General features: G+C 43.8%; 1 protein-coding gene across 3 annotated transcripts in view; it reads left to right on the plus strand.

Moving 5' to 3' along the window:
• The window catches only part of LOC123757133 (nahoda), a 290,479-nt gene that overhangs the window by 107,131 nt on the left and 164,864 nt on the right, over positions 1-18,484 (plus strand). For 2 of the 3 annotated variants that reach the window (XM_045740555.2, XM_069323679.1), the window contains exon 3: positions 16,061-16,119. The exons of the other annotated variant lie outside the window; for it this stretch is intronic. The gene's annotated coding sequence lies outside the window, so the exon portion shown is untranslated. The remainder of the gene's footprint in view (positions 1-16,060; positions 16,120-18,484) is intronic. 3 annotated transcript variants of the gene reach the window in all.

Genomic DNA, 18,484 nt, shown 5'->3' on the forward strand with positions numbered 1-18,484 from the left:
GATCCTTAAGGACTCGGCACATAGGGGCGGTTGTGCCCAGCTCCGGCCGGGGATGATGAAGGATACGGTTGTCCTGCGCGCGTATCCTGATTGTCGCACATGTGGCAACGCTGAAGTTTCACTGCGGGTTGCTGGCTTTTGGTTACTGTTCGTCCACGTGGAAGGGGAAGAGAAGGGAGAGGGAGAGGGAGAGGGAGAAGGAGAAGGAGAGGGAGAAGGGAGGGAAGAGGAGAGGGGTGATGATAAGGGAGGGGAGGGGGGGGGTGAAGAGAGTGCCATCCTACTGGCCCTTATGGACGCAACTCGCCATAAAAACTGGCAACTCTCGTGCACAATAATTTTCACAGTCTCCTGCACCCTGATACATAACCCCCCCCAACACCTCCCCCCCCCCTCCCCCTCTTCTCTCCAACACCCCCCAACCTCTCCTCCCCCCCCCCGCCCCATCCCATTTTTTGTAATGAAAATTTCCATTGTAGACTGGTAATGAGTATTATTGGCTGTGAAGTGACAACCTGCATTGATATAGAACCCAGCTATGGCCTTAACAAGATAAAACACACACACACACACACACACACACACACACACACACACACACACACACACACACACACACACACACACACACACACACACACACACACATGTCGATGTTTGCGGATGACGCAAAGTTGATGAGAAGAGTTGTGACAGATGAGGATTGCAGGATCCTCCAAGAGGACCTGAACAGGTTGCAGAGATGGTCAGAGAAATGGCTACTAGAATTCAACACGAACAAATGTAAAGTTATGGAAATGGGACTAGGAGATAGGAGACCAAAGGGACAGTACACAATGAAGGGGAACAGCCTACCTGTAACGACGCGTGAAAGAGACCTGGGGGTGGACGTAACACCTAATCTATCTCCTGAGGCACATATAAATAGGATAACGACAGCAGCGTACTCTACACTGGCAAAAGTTAGAACATCATTCAGAAACCTAAGTAAGGAGGCATTTAGGGCGCTTTACACTGCCTACGTAAGGCCAGTCTTAGAGTATGCCGCCTCATCATGGAGTCCCCATCTGAAGAAGCATATAATGAAACTGGAAAAGGTTCAGAGGTTTGCAACGAGACTCGTCCCAGAGCTACGAGGGATGGGGTATGAGGAGCGCCTGAGGGAACTGTGCCTTACGACACTAGAAAGAAGAAGGGAGAGGAGGGACATGATAGGAACGTATAAGATACTCAGAGGGATTGACAGAGTGGACATAGACGAAATGTTCACACGGAATAGTAACAGAACGAGAGGACATGGATGGAAGCTTGAAACTCAGATGAGTCAGAGATGTTAGGAAGTTTTCTTTTAGCGTGAGAGTAGTGGGGAAATGGAATGCACTTCAGGAACAGATTGTGGAAGCAAATACTATTCATAATTTTAAAACCAGGTATGATAGGGAAATGGGACAGGAGTCATTGCTGTAAACAACCGATGCTCGAAAGGCGGGATCCAAGAGTCAATGCTCGATCCTGCAGACACAACTAGGTGAGTACAACTAGGTGAGTACACACACACACACACACACACACACCTGAGTACCACATAAAGAATATTGTGCAAGGAGCCTAGGCTATGCTTTCTAACTTCAGAATTGCATTTAAATACATGGATGGCGATATACTAAAGAAATTGTTCATGACTTTTGTTACGCCAAAGCTAGAATATGCAGCGGTTGTGTGGTGCCCATATCTTAAGAAGCACATCAACAAACTGGAAAAGGTGCAAAGACATGCTACTAAGTGGCTCCCAGAACTGAAGGGCAAGAGCTACGAGGAGAGGTTAGAGGCATTAAATATGCCAAAACTAGAAGACAGAAGAAAAAGAGGTGATATGTTCACTACATACAAAATATTAACAGGAATTGATAAAATCGACAGGGAAGATTTCCTGAGACCTGGAACTTCAAGAACAAGAGGTCATAGATTTAAACTAGCTAAACACAGATGCCGAAGAAATATAAGAAAATTCACCTTCGCAAATAGAGTGGTAGACGGTTGGAACAAGTTAAGTGAGAAGGTGGTGGAGGCCAAGACAGTCAGTAGTTTCAAAGCGTTATATGACAAAGAGTGCTGGGAAGACGGGACACCACGAGCGTAGCGCTCATCCTGTAACTACACTTAGGTAATTACACACACACACACACACACACACTGGTGGATAATATAACTGCGATTTATATAGAGTTTTATGCTTATTAGTAAACTCCATTACCTTGAGGTGGTCCCCAGGATCAATGTCCCCGCGGCCCAGTCTCCTGCTTAAAGCCAATTAAAAGTTAAGTAATTTTGGCTAGGATGATATACTTGGTTATAAAAGGTTAGAGGTAGCTTTGGTTAGGATAGGTTAGATGTCGTTTGGCTAAGAACATAGAATAGGCTTAATTAACGTACTGAGTTAAAATAGATTAATTTGAATTAGAATTAGTTAAAGTAGATTAATTTGAATTAGAATTAGTTAAAGTAGATTAATTTGAATTAGAATTAGTTAAAGTAGATTAATTAGAATTAGAGCCAGGACATTAGATTAAGTTCAAATTAGGTTACGACATGAAACTAAAGTTTAATCTTTCTGCTTTTCTTCACAGAAGAGTAAACGTGACCATTCCTACTTTAACTTCTTCGTTAAAGTGTTATGGAAAGAGTCTGGACGTTTCAACACTGGAACCCTCAGACCAGCAAAGGGTATCCTTCGCTGGGTCTTCCAAGAAAGGTTGCTATTCGCTCCCACCTGTTGGAGCCCCGTCGAAGGGTTGCGCCATCGTAACTATACCGCAGCACCCGCTCGAAGGCTTATAGAAAACGTGAGTGAGGCTGTTACACAATGGACAGTCTACAGTACTAGGCTTCACATTTAGTCTACAGTACTCAGTACTAAGCTTAACATTTAGTCTACAGTACTCAGTACTAAGCTTAACATTTAGTCTACAATACTCAGTACTAGGCTTCACATTTAGTCTACAGTACTCAGTACTAGGCTTCACATTTAGTCTACAGTACTCAGTACTAAGCTTAACATTTAGTCTACAGTACTCAGTACTAGGCTTAACATTTAGTCTACAGTACTCAGTACTAGGCTTAACATTTAGTCTACAGTACTCAGTACTAGGCTTCACATTTAGTCTACAGTACTCAGTACTAGGCTTCACATTTAGTCTACAGTACTCAGTACTAGGCTTCACATTTAGTCTACAGTACTCAGTACTAGGCTTAACATTTAGTCTACAGTACTCAGTACTAGGCTTAACATTTAGTCTACAATACTCAGTACTAGGCTTAACATTTAATCTACAGTACTAAGTACTAGGCTTAACATTTAATCTACAGTACTAAGTACTAGGCTTAACATTTAATCTACAGTACTAAGTACTAGGCTTAACATTTAATCTACAGTACTAAGTACTAGGCTTAACATTTAGTCTACAGTACTAAACAGTCTACAATTCTAAGCTTCACATTTAGTCTACAGTACTCAGTACTAGACAGTCTGGAATACTAGGCTTCACATTTTCTTGGTAAAGTCTTAGGCTAACATACTCTTCTTCTGCTATTAACATTGATATACATTTATGCAGCTTCCCGTAGGCTATATGGAGAGTTACATAGTCTAAGGCAGGAGCTTGTGATATTAAAATACCCATTTCGCAGGACGAGTAGCCAATTATTATTTTTTTAGCTCTTGTAAAAACAAATTTCGTCCGTAAAGAGTTTACAACATCTATACTCCTCTGAAACGTGCCGAGAGCGCTTAGCTTTTGTTTGTGTTGATTGCGAAGCATTGAAACCCTTCTTGTATAGATTATACTTAGTATTACTCTCTAGACTCACTCTAGAGGTCACACACACATCCTCTACAACACTGAGGTGGCGGTGGGGAGATAATTGTCCATGTTTTCATTTACATGACTGATTTTTTGGCCTGGCATTCTTGATAGTGGGGGGGGGGGGAGGATTACCTTACCTTGAGGTTACCTTGAGGTGCTTCCGGGGCTTAGCGTCCCCGCGGCCCGGTCGTCGACCAGGCCTCCTGGTTGCTGGACTGGTCAACCAGGCTGTTATAAGATAGCCCTTGGGTGTTGGACCATGCAAGGTAGACCCGAGTGCTGGACTAACTAAAGTATCCCTGGGTACCCACCCACGGGGTGGACGAGTACACTAAACTCGCTTTCGTTTATAAAATGTTATCCTTTAATATTAGTATTTTAAGACGTGTCATGGAAACTCTGGACATTGTGTCCAAAAGAAACTCGGAACATTGACGTATCGTCCCGTTTTCTACTCGTGGGTCCTCGATCAGGCTAGGTTCGGGTGTCTTAGCACACTATTTTCTATCCATTGTGGCGCCACGACAAGTCCAGCTCCCCTCGTTCGCCAGCTGCAGATCCGGATACTCAAAGAGATTTTGTACCGTTCTGTTTGGCTTTTGTGTTCCCCCAGAGACGGACCGAAGCTGTTACACACACCCACGTGCCCCGTACTGTAAGAGGTGGAGGCTGCAGGTACGCCACTAGGGTCCGCATGGGTACGTAGAGAGTTGTGTGTTCAGTGCTGCAAAGAATACCAAGTGAGGGTAAACGGGGGGAGAGGAGGAGGAGGTTTCCTGGTAAGGAGACTTTCGCTCGGTATTTGTGAGACATAGTAATGAAGAGCTCAGATATTCGGAGCTGAAAGAGCTGCTAGAGCGCTACCTTACTTTACCTTACCTTGAGGGTACCTTGAGGTGTTTTCGGGGCTTAGCGTCCCCGCGGCCCGGTCGTCGACCAGGCCTCCTCGTTGCTGGACTGGTCAACCAGGCTATGCTTAAAATCTCTTACGCCCTTGACTCTTTTACGTCCTTGACTCTTACGTCCGTGACTCTTACGTCCTTGACTCTTACGTCCGTGACTTACGTCCGTGACTCTTACGTCCGTGACTCTTACGTCCGTGACTCTTACGTCCTTGACTCTTACGTCCGTGACTCTTACGTCCTTGACTCTTACGTCCTTGACTCAAATAAGTCCAAACACACCGATTCACCTGAGGCGACAATGTGAGGTGGGGGGGGGGGCTTCACCACTTGGGGCTCTAATGTGTACATTCAAAAAAGTGAGCTCTAAACATCCGGGTCTCAAAAGCAAGTCCAAATCGACTGGAGACCTTATCAACCCAGAGAGAGGGTTGAGGCACCACACGACCTTACTGATCAACCAGCACTTATATTGACCAACCAGCACTTATATTGACCAACCAGCACGTATATTGACCAACCAGCACATATATTGACCAACCAGAACGCATATTTGACCAACCAGCACATATATTGACCAACCAGAACGCATATTTGACCAACCAGTGTGTATATTGACCAACCAGCACGTATATTGACCAACCAGCGTGTATATTGACCAACCAGCACGTATATTGACCAACCAGCACTTATATTGACCAACCAGCACGTATATTGACCAACCAGCACATATATTGACCAACCAGAACGCATATTTGACCAACCAGCACATATATTGACCAACCAGAACGCATATTTGACCAACCAGTGTGTATATTGACCAACCAGCACGTATATTGACCAACCAGCGTGTATATTGACCAACCAGCACGTATATTGACCAACCAGCACTTATATTGACCAACCAGCACGTATATTGACCAACCAGCACATATATTGACCAACCAGAACGCATATTTGACCAACCAGCACATATATTGACCAACCAGAACGCATATTTGACCAACCAGTGTGTATATTGACCAACCAGCACGTATATTGACCAACCAGCACGTATATTGACCAACCAGCACGTATATTGACCAACCAGCACGTATATTGACCAACCAGCGTGTATATTGACCAACCAGCACGTATATTGACCAACCAGCGTGTATATTGACCAACCAGCACGTATATTGACCAACCAGCACGTATATTGACCAACCAGCACGTATATTGACCAACCAGCGTGTATATTGACCAACCAGCACGTATATTGACCAACCAGCGTGTATATTGACCAACCAGCACGTATATTGACCAACCAGCACGTATATTGACCAACCAGCACGTATATTGACCAACCAGCACGTATATTGACCAACCAGCGTGTATATTGACCAACCAGCACGTATATTGACCAACCAGCGTGTATATTTACCAACCAGCACGTATATTGACCAACCAGCGTGTATATTGACCAACCAGCACGTATATTGACCAACCAGCGTGTATATTGACCAACCAGCGTGTATATTGACCAACCAGCGTGTATATTGACCAACCAGCGTGTATATTGACCAACCAGCACGTATATTGACCAGCACATATATCGACCATAATACTGCGAGAAGCGTGATCATACTTAGTGTATATATATCCATTTTGACCGGAGATTTAACGACAGGGGGTTAAAATGTCTAGGCTTTATTATCTGCGGTTCCAACATTATAGGGGCTCTAATACCCTGGGTTGCAACGCTAGGGGCTCTAATATCCTGGAGTGCAACGATAGGGGCTCTAATACCCTGGGTTGCAACGCTAGGGGCTCTAATACCCTGGGCTACAACGCTAGGGGCTCTAATATCCTGGAGTGCAACACTAGGGGCTCTAATACCCTGGGCTACAACGCTAGGGGCTCTAATATCCTGGAGTGCAACGATAGGGGCTCTAATACCTTGGGCTACAACGCTAGGGGCTCTAATACCCTGGGCTACAACGCTAGGGGCTCTAATATCCTGGAGTGCAACGCTAGGGGCTCTAATACCTTGGGCTACAACGCTAGGGGCTCTAATATCCTGGGCTACAACGCTAGGGGTTCTAATACCCTGGCTACAACGCTAGGGGCTCTAATATCCTGGGCTACAACGCTAGGGGCTTTAATATCCTGCGCTGCATCGATAGGAGCTCTAATATCCTGCGCTGCAACGCTAGGAGCTCTAATATCAGGGTTTTCCAGCTCTAGAGGCTCTGTTATACGGTGTTCCAACGTCAGCGGATCTATTATCTGGAGTTCCAAAGTTAAGGGCTCTAATATCCGGGATACGAACGAGTGGAGCTTAACGCTCCGGGGCTCAAACATCCGGGACAGACGCGCTACATTCCACGGGAGAACAGCCAATAAGTGTCCGCCGCCCGCCGTGCCTTATCAACCCAACGCGGCGGCTTGTGGCTGCACTAGTTTTACCTTTATCAATAATTACCGAAAGTTTTTTCTCCTGTCGACTTGTCTAGTAAGTTATATAAACTTATATAAAGCTTCGTGAGAGGCGAGGCCTCAAAGGCCCGCTGTGATTTATGGATGCAGGAAAGGGACTATAATTGTTTCTCAAATCGGTGTCCAACCGACCATATAGTGATTTAATTTAACGGAAGAGCGCCTCTTTTTGGCGCCATATTTGTTGTCAGAATGCGCGCGAAACCGCGTGGAAATAACAAGCTTCGTCAAATTATTGAGGTTACACGCTCAATATAGTTCCTGGTGTTCACTAAAAAAAAAAAACACAAAAAATGCCTAGAAAAACATCCTTTGGTAATGGATTATGGCTTTAAGCGATTAAGGTTGCACTTAAATCTTGGACGAACGTGACAAGCGCGCAAAATGCGCAAATGTTGTTGCCACTAATTCCTCGGTACTGTTCAACATTTATGCTGTAATTATGCTGTTTCGCGGTAGCATATCTTTATTATTATATATATATATATATATATATATATATATATATATATATATATATATATATATATATATATATATATATATATATAAACTGTTATATCACAGAGCCCAGTTGATCTAGTAACGCAAAGAATTGGCGCGAAAATTAAAAATTTAAAAATCTTTGAGTCCGCCCCCACTATCCATGACGTCACGAGAGGCAACTCCCGCCATTAATGACGTCATCAACTGCGTTGGGGATTTCAACAACTTGAGTTTTTTTTTTTATAGATTTACATTTGTTATTTCATTTTTAAAATTGTAAATACTGTAATATGATAAATACAAGTTTCTAAGACGCAAATTTACATAAATATTTTGACGTACAGAAATGTTATGGAATGATGCTAACGAATGGTGTTTACGATGTTGATATATGATAATGAATGAAAGCGTATTACTGGGATGGGGAGGGTGGGGGTTGATGGGGCTGGGGAGGGGGGTTGATGGGGTGGGGAAGGGGGGTTGATGGGGGTGAGATTGGGGTGTCAGGACGCATGAAACAACAACAGATGGAAGGGGGGTCTCCCCCTGTGGACATAGCGGCGGGGGAGAATATATATATATACATACCTGTGTATTAATAGGTATATATATATATATATATATTAGCATAAGGTCAGGCGAGGTATTATATCATTCAAGGTCACTCTGTCAATCCAGGACAACATGGTCGTGTAGTATGACGTGTTTACCCGTAAATATATTTAGGCTTCAAACGCAGATAAAGAATGAACTGAACTATACACACACACACTCACACATTATATATATATTTATATATATAGACACCGGAAATAATCATGTGCGGTGTCTTGCCGTCATTAGGGTGATTACGGCCATCATACGAGGATGATGTTACACTAGTTATGGCTCGTTTGTCTTCAAGGGGTAGTTCTTGTGCAGAAATTTCCTTCTCCTGGAATTTTTAGTTATTTGTGGTCTTTCCTGTCCTGGTGTGTGTGTGTGTGTGTGTGTGTGTGTGTGTGTGTGTGTGTGTGTGTGTGTGTGTGTGTGTGTGTGTGTGTGTGTGTGTGTGTGTGTACTCACCTAAATATACTTGAGGGGGTTGAGCTTCGCCTCTTTGGTCCCGCCACTCAGCTGGTAATGATGAGTGAGTGTATCATCGAATGAAACCATTCATTGTAAATTAGTGAATGACTTCAGACCATTCAACTATTTAACCATATGCGCTCTTACAACTTTTACTCACATTACGTCTCAAGCTCCCATCCCATGTGTGTGTTTTTAAATATCTTGCATGTCTGTATCATGGGCCATCCTTTGAAACATCTTGTATGTCGTGATCACGACCCCTCTCTCCTATTATCTCTGGTGTTGTGGTCACATTATTCGACCTTGCTTCAAGTGCGTACGGGTAGAGAGCTTTGTGTTCGTACTCCTCTGCTTGTGTCTGATGGGTCGGCCATCAACATTTCGTCCTCTCATTGTGATACATGTTTTGTTTAACTTGTGGTTGATGGAAGTAGGTGTGTGGGCGGGTATGGCCTGAATGGGTGCGTATGTGTTGAAAAAAGTGGAGAAAGGGGGTGTGCGTATGGGGTGAATGAGTGCGTATGAGGTGAGAGGGTGTATGCGGTGAGGGATGTGTGTGTGTGTGTGTGTGTGTGTGTGTGTGTGTGTGTGTGTGTGTGTGTGTGTGTGTGTGTGTGTGTGTGTGTGTGTGTGTGTGTGTGTGTGTGCGTGTGTGTGTGTATGCGTGTGTGTGTGTGTGTGTGTGTGTGTGTGTGTGTGCGTGTGTGTGTGTATGCGTGTGTGTGTGTGTGTGTGTGTGTGTGTATGCGTGTGTGTGTGTGTGTGTATATCTCGTGCGTCACCACCACGTGTTGTCCAGGCCGTCCGTGGGGCCGCACGGCCGCCGCCACTATCACTCAACAACCTCAGACACAAAACCTCCTCCATCTTGGCAACCCGTGGCGCCACCTGCCTTCCGACACCCGGCCTCGCCTTACTCTTCCCACCCATACCATCAATCCCTTCCCTCCACCACCATTGTCCCCCCCCCCCCGCTTGACATACCTCACATAACACCTCCCATCAATTTCCGCATTCACAGAAATCTGAAAATATCACCCGAAATCAATAACGTGTTAAAATATAAAGACGAAGTCAAGGTTCGGGCGCGTGGCTTGAGATACAGTCATGGCGGACTCTCATAGCAACAAGTGGCTTATACCCCTTTATAATAAACTTCTCCAGTCGTGGTCGCTATTCCCCTCAAGAGGTCTCCGTACCTGCCTGTGTACGCAAGGAGCGGGAGTTTGGATCATATAATAACCAAGAAAATAATGCCGACAGGATCTGGTAATCAAGATGTGTGGCCTTAAACGTCGAGTATTGCGCAATGTCCCGGCCGTTGGTTAGTCCTGTGTTGCAGCCATCCCTTGTGGCCCCTTCTGATGGGCTGCCTCCGTGTTCTGATGGGCTGCCTCCGTGTTCTGATGGGCTGCCTCTGTGTTCTGATGGGCTGCCTCCGTGTTCTGATGGGCTGCCTCCGTGTTCTGATGGGCTGCCTCTGTGTTCTGATGGGCTGCTTCTGTGTTCTGATGGGCTGCCTCCGTGTTCTGATGGGCTGCCTCTTGTGTTCTGATGGGCTGCATCGGTGTTCTGATGGGCTGCTTGGTGTTCTGATGGGCGACATTAGTGTTCTGATGGGTTGTATCGAAGTTCTGATGGACTGCATTGGTGTTCTGATGAACTACCTGTGTTCTGATGGGCTGCATCGGTGTTTTGATGAGCTACCTCATTTTGATGGGCTGCCTCGATGTTCTGATGGGTAATATTGGTGTTATGATTGAGAATGTTGATATTCTGATAGGGAATGTTGATGTTCTGATGGGCTGCCTTGGTGTTTTGATGGGCTTCATTGGTGTTCTGATGAGATTCCTATGTGTTCTGATGGGCTGCGTCGGTATTCTGGTCAGTAGGATTGTGTTCTCATGGGCAATATTGATATTTTAATGGGCGGTGGTGGTTTTCTGATTGTAGTGTTGGTGTTCTGATAGGCAGTGTTGTTGGTTTTATGATGGTTATTATCTGTAGTTATCTGATAAGTAATGTCGGTGTTCTGAGGGGTAATATTAATGTTCTGTTGGATATCATGGTGTTGCTCTGATGGGCAATGTTGGTGGTTATTTGAAGGTATAGTGTCGCACTCTGATGGACGGTTGTGTCGGTTCTCAGATAAGCAGCTATGGTGGTTCTCTGATGGGCAGTTGTAGTGATACGGTGATGGGTTGCGTCGGCGGTAGTTGGAATACATCACATACACTCATAATAAACTACTTCTTCCTTATAGGATAAGGAAGAATCTGTTCCTGTGGCCTTGTCAACATCCCTGTATTCATTACTAGGAGCGCAAGACAAAGATTAAGGGACTTTTCGTGGAGAATATAGTCTATTAACAAAGTATAATATTCGTCAAGCATTTATGTTTTCACTTACGAAGCCTGTACATCTTTCTTCGAACATGGCGTCTTTGAAACTAGTTATCATCAGGCATTAAACACCAAACACTTTTTTAAGCAACTTCCATTTTATCACAATTATAATCCTCATCAGCACTATTGTCCTGATCACCGTTCCTTGATGTCAACAGATCTGGGGGATCATCATATTCCAGTCTCCTTTTGTTCATGCCACAAGTACAGGTTAGCTTGTTATAAGCTCTAACCGCATCATTATACACTAACAAAGAATCCTGCACATTTGGTTCTGACAATGAATGCCGTCCTCTCATGCCAAAGGAGGCCTCTAAAAGTCCCAGGGATCATAAAGTGATCTCAGACTTCCAAATCACTTCACACCATGCCAAAGGTAAATTCTTGTGTCTGACGGAAGAAAAGAATATTTCCTGAGGGCCAGAACATAACCTTTAAAGGACTGGACGATAGAACGACGGTCTCGCTTCATGCAGGTCGGCGTTCAATCCCCGACCGTCCTAGTGGTTGGGCACCATTCCTCCCTCTTCCCCCACGTCCCATCCCAAATCCTTATCCTGATCCAGATACATTAGCTGAAGATACTACACTAAGATACACACCCACAAATACACTAGCCTAAGATACACACCCACAAATACACTAGCCTAAGATACACACCCACAAACACACTAGCCTAAGATACACACCCACAAACACACTAGCCTAAGATACAAACCCACAAACACACTAGCCTAAGATACACACCCACAAACACACTAGCCTAAGATACACACCCACAAACACACTAGCCTAAGATACACACCCACAAACACACTAGCCTCGTACACACCCACAGATACACTAGCCTCGTACACACAGTAGTTCCTCTAATCTAGCTATATACATAGTGTCCTCGAGTACATGGCTAGGTGATAGGAGTATGACCTTTGCAGAGTCTCTGGTATCTATCTTGAGATGTTTTTATATTTGTGTTCCTGCCAGATCTGGCATTGAGGGAGGTGACGTCAGGCGGCCGAGAGGCTCTTGTCTTGCTTCCCCTCTCTTGTTGTGTTGATGGATGGCAACCCATCTCTGTATTGATGGATGGCAACCCATCTCTGTATTGATGGATGATGTCAATCTGTATATTGACAGATGTGTCTTACCTGTGACTGACAGCCTCTTGAGATATACACCCTGGGAACACTTCACTTATTATGTACGTACATGAAGGAATCACTCTGTAACAGATACTGGTTAGTTGTTAACTAGAGTTAACCTCACAATATCACCATCACCTTCAGCATACAGCTGGCTGTTTACACCAGAGGGGCCAGATTCATGAAGTAGTTACGCAAGCACGTACGAACCTGTACATCTTTTCTCAGTCTTTGGTGGCTTTGTTTACAATAATTATACAGCTAATGAGCTCTGAAGCACCACGAAGCTGTTTATGATAATAACAAAAGTTGATTGGGAAGTTTTCATGCTTGTAAACTGTTTAATAAATGTAACCAAAGCCGTCAAAGATTAAGGAAAGATGTACACGTTCGTAAGTACTTGTGTAACTGCTTCGTGAATCTGCTGGTTCACTCCTTGTTGGCTAGGCTATATAACATCTATTCAGATCAGCTTTATCTCTTTATCACATCACGTAGCACAACCTCACTCAATAGTAATTAATAATATTACTAACGAGCATAAGTAATAACGTTAACAAAAAGCTCTCTCACAATACACGTTAGTTATATGAATGTACACAATTTCCAGCATGTCCTTTTAACACTGACACGCTTGACTGAATCAAGAAGGGCATATCTCGGACAGTTTAATTATTTCCTCTTGATAATTGACTTGTGATATTTATATCTTAGTCACAACTTGACTCCTTAATGGTTCTTATGCAACTTAGTCAACCGCTGTAGATTACAAATGCAAACTCAGTATATACTCATAATGTCTTACGTAAGCCTGCATTTATTTGCATATAACGTATAAGATATTACATATTAATCGCTCAATTCTTACATGCAATGAACACAATTAATGCAGAAAGAAGGAATATACAACTATGGACGTAGGCTAGCCTATTAGACTAGCCTAGTCATGACACCTTGACTAGCCTAGTTATGACTGTTTGACTAGCCTAGTCAGGACATCTTAACTAGCCTAGTTATGACGTTAGCGGACATCCATGGGGGATCATCAGGCGATTCGTTAATCAGGTTAACGTAAGTTAAATTGCTGGTCATCGTTAAATTGTAGGCACATTGGTCTACGTCGTCGAATCACAACCGAAAGTTCTTTGTTTAATCCCTGCGGAAGAACAGAAGCGTTTGAACGATATTTCCTTTCACGTGGTGCGTCAGTGCGTGTTGAGGTAAATATGTCACCAGGATTTAGAGAACTGTTGTTGGTTGCATCCTGGTTACGGTCAGTAGTTATCCTAGTGGGTCCTGGATAAGACTAACGTGCTTTCAGCCCCCCCCGACCAGAAGGTGTGTGTCGACTTTTGCTCATCACACACACACACACACACACACACACACACACACACACACACACACACACACACACACACACACACACACACACACACACACACACACACACACACACACACAATAAGCCATAAGAGTCAACCTTGACTACAGGAGTAAGAGAGTGAGGTGGAAGCCGTAGAGTAGAAGTAGGATACATGTAACGGGTTGATGGCACGATGGTCGTGAGACCAGGAAGGTCTCCCTATCTCCTCATCACTCATCAAGGTCATAGCGGTTAGAAAGGCGGGGTCCAAGAGCTAATAGCTCGATTCTGCAGGTACAAATAGTAAATACATGGTGTATAACACGTCACTGGAACTAGGAGACCAACCAGAAAGTTGGAAGAGGCCGGCCAAAGTTGTCACACTATAGGGTGAGAGACAAGAGGCACTACAGGCAGGTGTCACGATCTTCTCCACCAACGTGCAAGGTGATGGAGAAGGTCGTGACAAAACGTTTGTGCAGTATGTGGAGAGAAGGAACTTTGTAACACAATTGCAGCGGGAGTTTAGTGATGGCAAATTGTGCCTCATAGGTTTAATTTAATTCTGTGACCGGACAACAAGCAGTAAGCAAGAAAGGGTGAGTAGACTGCATTTTCTTGCATTGTCGGAAAGTTTTTGATGCAGTATCCCCATAAGAGGCTGTTGCATAATGTGGAGAAACAGCCAGGAGTAACAGGTAAGGTGTTCCAGTGGATAAGTGGAGTTCCACGGGGTTCTGTACTCGGCCCTATCCTGTTTCTGATATACGTGAATGATTTTTAAGAGTACGTTATAAACTTATTCTTCTCAATGTTTGCTGACGATGTTAACATTATAAGACTGATTAAGACAGGAGGACAGCAAGAGACTACAAGATGAACTGGACAAACTGAAGGAATCGTTCAACAAATGGCTACTGGACTTTGACTCAAGCAAGTGTAAAGTTATGAAAACAGGTGTAGGGAGCAGGAGGGTGAACATATCATATCAACTGGGAGATATAATCCATCAGGATGAGAGAGAGATCTGGGGATGGATATCACGCCGGACCAATTCCCTGAAGTCCATATCAAATGAATATCATCGGCGGCCAATGCGAGACTGGCAATCACAGGAAATGCTTTTAGAAACGTGTTTAATGAATCATTCAGACCCTCGTATACCTCATGTGTCAGACTTGTCCTGGAGTACACGGCTTCAGCTACAGTCTGTACTTAGTCAAACACAAGACGAAGATATACAGAGTTCAAAGGTATGCCATCAGGGCAGTCCCCGATCTAAGAGGTATGAGCTACGAAGAAAGACTACTGGAATTAAACTCACGACATTTCGCCCTTCGGGGCAAAATTTAAAAATTTTAATTTAAAAGGGGAAACAGGTGGAAACTTAGTACCCAAATGAGCCACAGAGACGTTAGAAATAGTTTTGTCAGTGTCAGTTGTTAAGGAATTAAATGCACTAGGAAGTGATGTGGTGGAGACAGACTCTATACCCAGTTTCATATGAAAATATCCTGTATATATATATTGAGTATACAGGTTCCTGAGCCCAATAGTCACAGGAACCTGTACACCAGTTAATTGACGGTTGAGAGGCGGGACCAAAGAGCCGAAGCTCAACCCCCGCAAGCACAACTAGGTGAGTACAACCTGCTGCTGCTGGATCATCCACTCACCATAATAGGTCACCTGCGCAGTGGCCCCATAATAGGTCACCTGCGCAGTGACCCTATAATAGGTCACCTGCACAGTGACCCCATAATAGGTCACCTGCGCAGTGACCCTATAATAGGTCACCTGAACTATAATAGTTTACAGGTAACCTAATAGGTCACCTACACCCTAATAGGTCACCTGCACCCTAATAGGTCACCTGCACCATAACAACCTTGCCAGCGTCTCAACGTTGCCACGTCACGTAATAACAGACCTTTTCTCATTTGTTTTTTTGGTTTATTTTCGAGTGTTCGTGCCTCCATCTCTACTGACACATTTCTTAATGTTTCTCCTAATTTTCACTTAGTTTCATTCACGACTCTTGAAAACGCAGCTATGACAATTCCGGCATCACGTACAGGGGTCGTTCGGTTCTTTTCGTATCAGTTCGTTCAGTTTCTGGCGCGTTTTTGACCACGTGGTTCCGGGGGGGCGGCCATGTTGGATCTCCGTGTTGCCATACAATGAATACGCCATTTCAGTGTTGTTGTTGTTGTCGTCGCGTGTATACTTTTATTATTTTATTTGTTTTTCGTTGTATTTTTTGTTTGTTTGTTTTCCTATTCGACTTTGGGCTTGCTTTTAAACCAATTAAATGGATAATAATATTGTATATTTTGTTTACTCTCAGGTCAAGACTGAATGGACTGGACAACAAGACTTAAGAATGGACCTGTTGACCTATAAACAGTAAGTCCTGTTTACAACATGTTGTTTACCCCCTCCCCCCCCTCGCCTGTCTCTCTGACCCAACCAGCAATTGCAGCACCTATAAGGACTATGAAGGATAGACTTACACGCAATATGGACTGCTGTGTACCCCTCCCTTCCCCCCCCCCACTAACAAAATCAAAACATGTTTTCAGTTGGTAATGTTATACGGGGCCCGAGAAACATTGCAACAGCCTTCCTTGTCTTTTTTCAGATGTATTACACAGTCTCCAGATTGTGTCACTGTACCATTGGGGCAGATGACTATGGGCTCACTATACCATTTGGGTAGATGACCATGGGTTCACTATACCATTTGGGTAGATGACTATGGGTTCATTGTACCATTTGGGTAGATGACCATGGGTTCACTATACCATTTGGGTAGATGACTATGGGTTCACTGTACCATTTGGGTAGATGACCATGGATTCACTGTACCATTCGAATAACCTACCCTAACCCACCCAACTGTCCGGACTAAACGCAGTGGGCTCACAGCCACATAAGGTTACTGGTTAGATTCCCGCGGCAGGGCAGAAGCGTTTGAGCAACGTTTCGTTTCATCAGATGTGTGTGTGTGTGTGTGTGTGTGTGTGTGTGTGTGTGTGTGTGTGTGTGTGTGTGTGTGTGTGTGTGTGTGTGTGTGTGTGTGTGTGTGTGTGTGTATGTGTGTGTGTGTGTGTGTACTCACCTAGTTGTACTCACCTAGTTGTGTTTGTGGGGGTTGAGCTCTGGCTCTTTGGTCCCGCCTCTCAACCGTCAATCAACACACACACAATGTGTGTGTGTGTGTGTGTGTGTGTGTGTGTGTGTGTGTGTGTGTGTGTGTGTGTGTGTGTGTGTGTGTGTGTGTGTTTACCTAGCAGTGACTAAGTACCCAGGAGCTTGACAACTGTCGAGAGTTGCATCCTGGGGACATTTAGTGGTTATCCTAGGCTCCCTTACAATGGGAGGATGTTGCAATGCCCCTAACACTGTTTTACTGTTAGATTTGATAGAGCCTAATAGGCTCCATAATCTGCACCCCAGTTGATTGACAGTTGAGAGGCGGGACCAAAGAGCCAAAGCTCTACTCCTCCCCCCCCCCCCGCTAGCACAACTAGGTGAGTGCTGTGAAACAATGCAATTGTAGTTAACCTCTCGTAACCTTGTCTTATCTAACGTCTTAACTTAAACCAGTAATCAGTAAACGTCTTAACGTCTTAACTTAAACCAGTAATCTTCTGGGTGGAGTATATTGGGTTTATTTTCTCACTGATCAGTGACAGCAGTCGAGTAAAAAAATAAAAAAAATTATAAGGTTAAAAACCAAAATTATTCCTAAAACCAAAATTATTCCTAATATGCATTAAATAAATAAATAAATAAATGTTTATTTAGGTAAGGTACATACATAAAGAGATTTTACAAAGTTTGTTGGATTAATAAATAGAGCTAGTACATACAATGCCTAAAGCCACTATTACGCAAAGCGTTTCGGGCAGAAACGCTTATTAAGTTGAAATATAAAATGAAATAAAGTTCAATGAAGTTGAAATAAAGTTGAAATGAATTATATATTTATCATAGAAAATTACACGAAATATTTTTAATTTTTTTGTATTTTTATATACAAGAGTTTTTACATTCTTGTACAGCCACTAGTACGTCGTAGCGTTTCGGGCAGGTCGCTGAACGATTAGGCGGGTCGTATTCCAGAGAAAATAAGAATTAACAACCAGGTACCCATTCACTACTGGGTGAATAGAGGCCACAGTTAAGGATTGGTGCCTAGTCAATCCTCAACGGCCAGGATACGAACCCAGGCTAAAGTGCTCGCGAAGTCCCGTAGCCCCTTTAGCACTTTACCACGAGAACTACTTAAAAAAATGTTTAATGCGAATACTTTGTCGTTTCTGGTAATTCGACTTAATTTTAAGGAATGTTACACATACACAGCAGATAAATTATATTGTAATAAACACGCGATAAGGCAATTACCAGGATTAGGATGGGTTAAGTTACTGGGGAGAGATAGTTACCGTCAGTGATGGGTCAAGCCAGTAACTGGACTGGTCACCGTACTAAAAGCACCACTACTGGCTAGGATAGACCTAGCCAAGGTGATGGCTAGGTCTGCCTAGCTAAGGCTTCCTGTCCCCAGCATTGGTGTTCAGAAGAAAATGTATATATGTTGGTTAGCATTGTAAATGTGTGGCCACGTCTGTGGTAGAAAATAATAAAAAAAAAATTGGTGTTCAGTAGACTATACTACTCCTACTTCTACCTCTACTAATAATCCTTAAGTTACCGATTCAGGTGTGACATTGTCTTATCATGCATTAACTTGGCACTAAGAGTT

The sequence above is a fragment of the Procambarus clarkii genome, chromosome 13 (genome assembly GCF_040958095.1).
Source record: "Procambarus clarkii isolate CNS0578487 chromosome 13, FALCON_Pclarkii_2.0, whole genome shotgun sequence".
NCBI classification, from domain to species: Eukaryota; Metazoa; Arthropoda; class Malacostraca; order Decapoda; family Cambaridae; genus Procambarus; species Procambarus clarkii.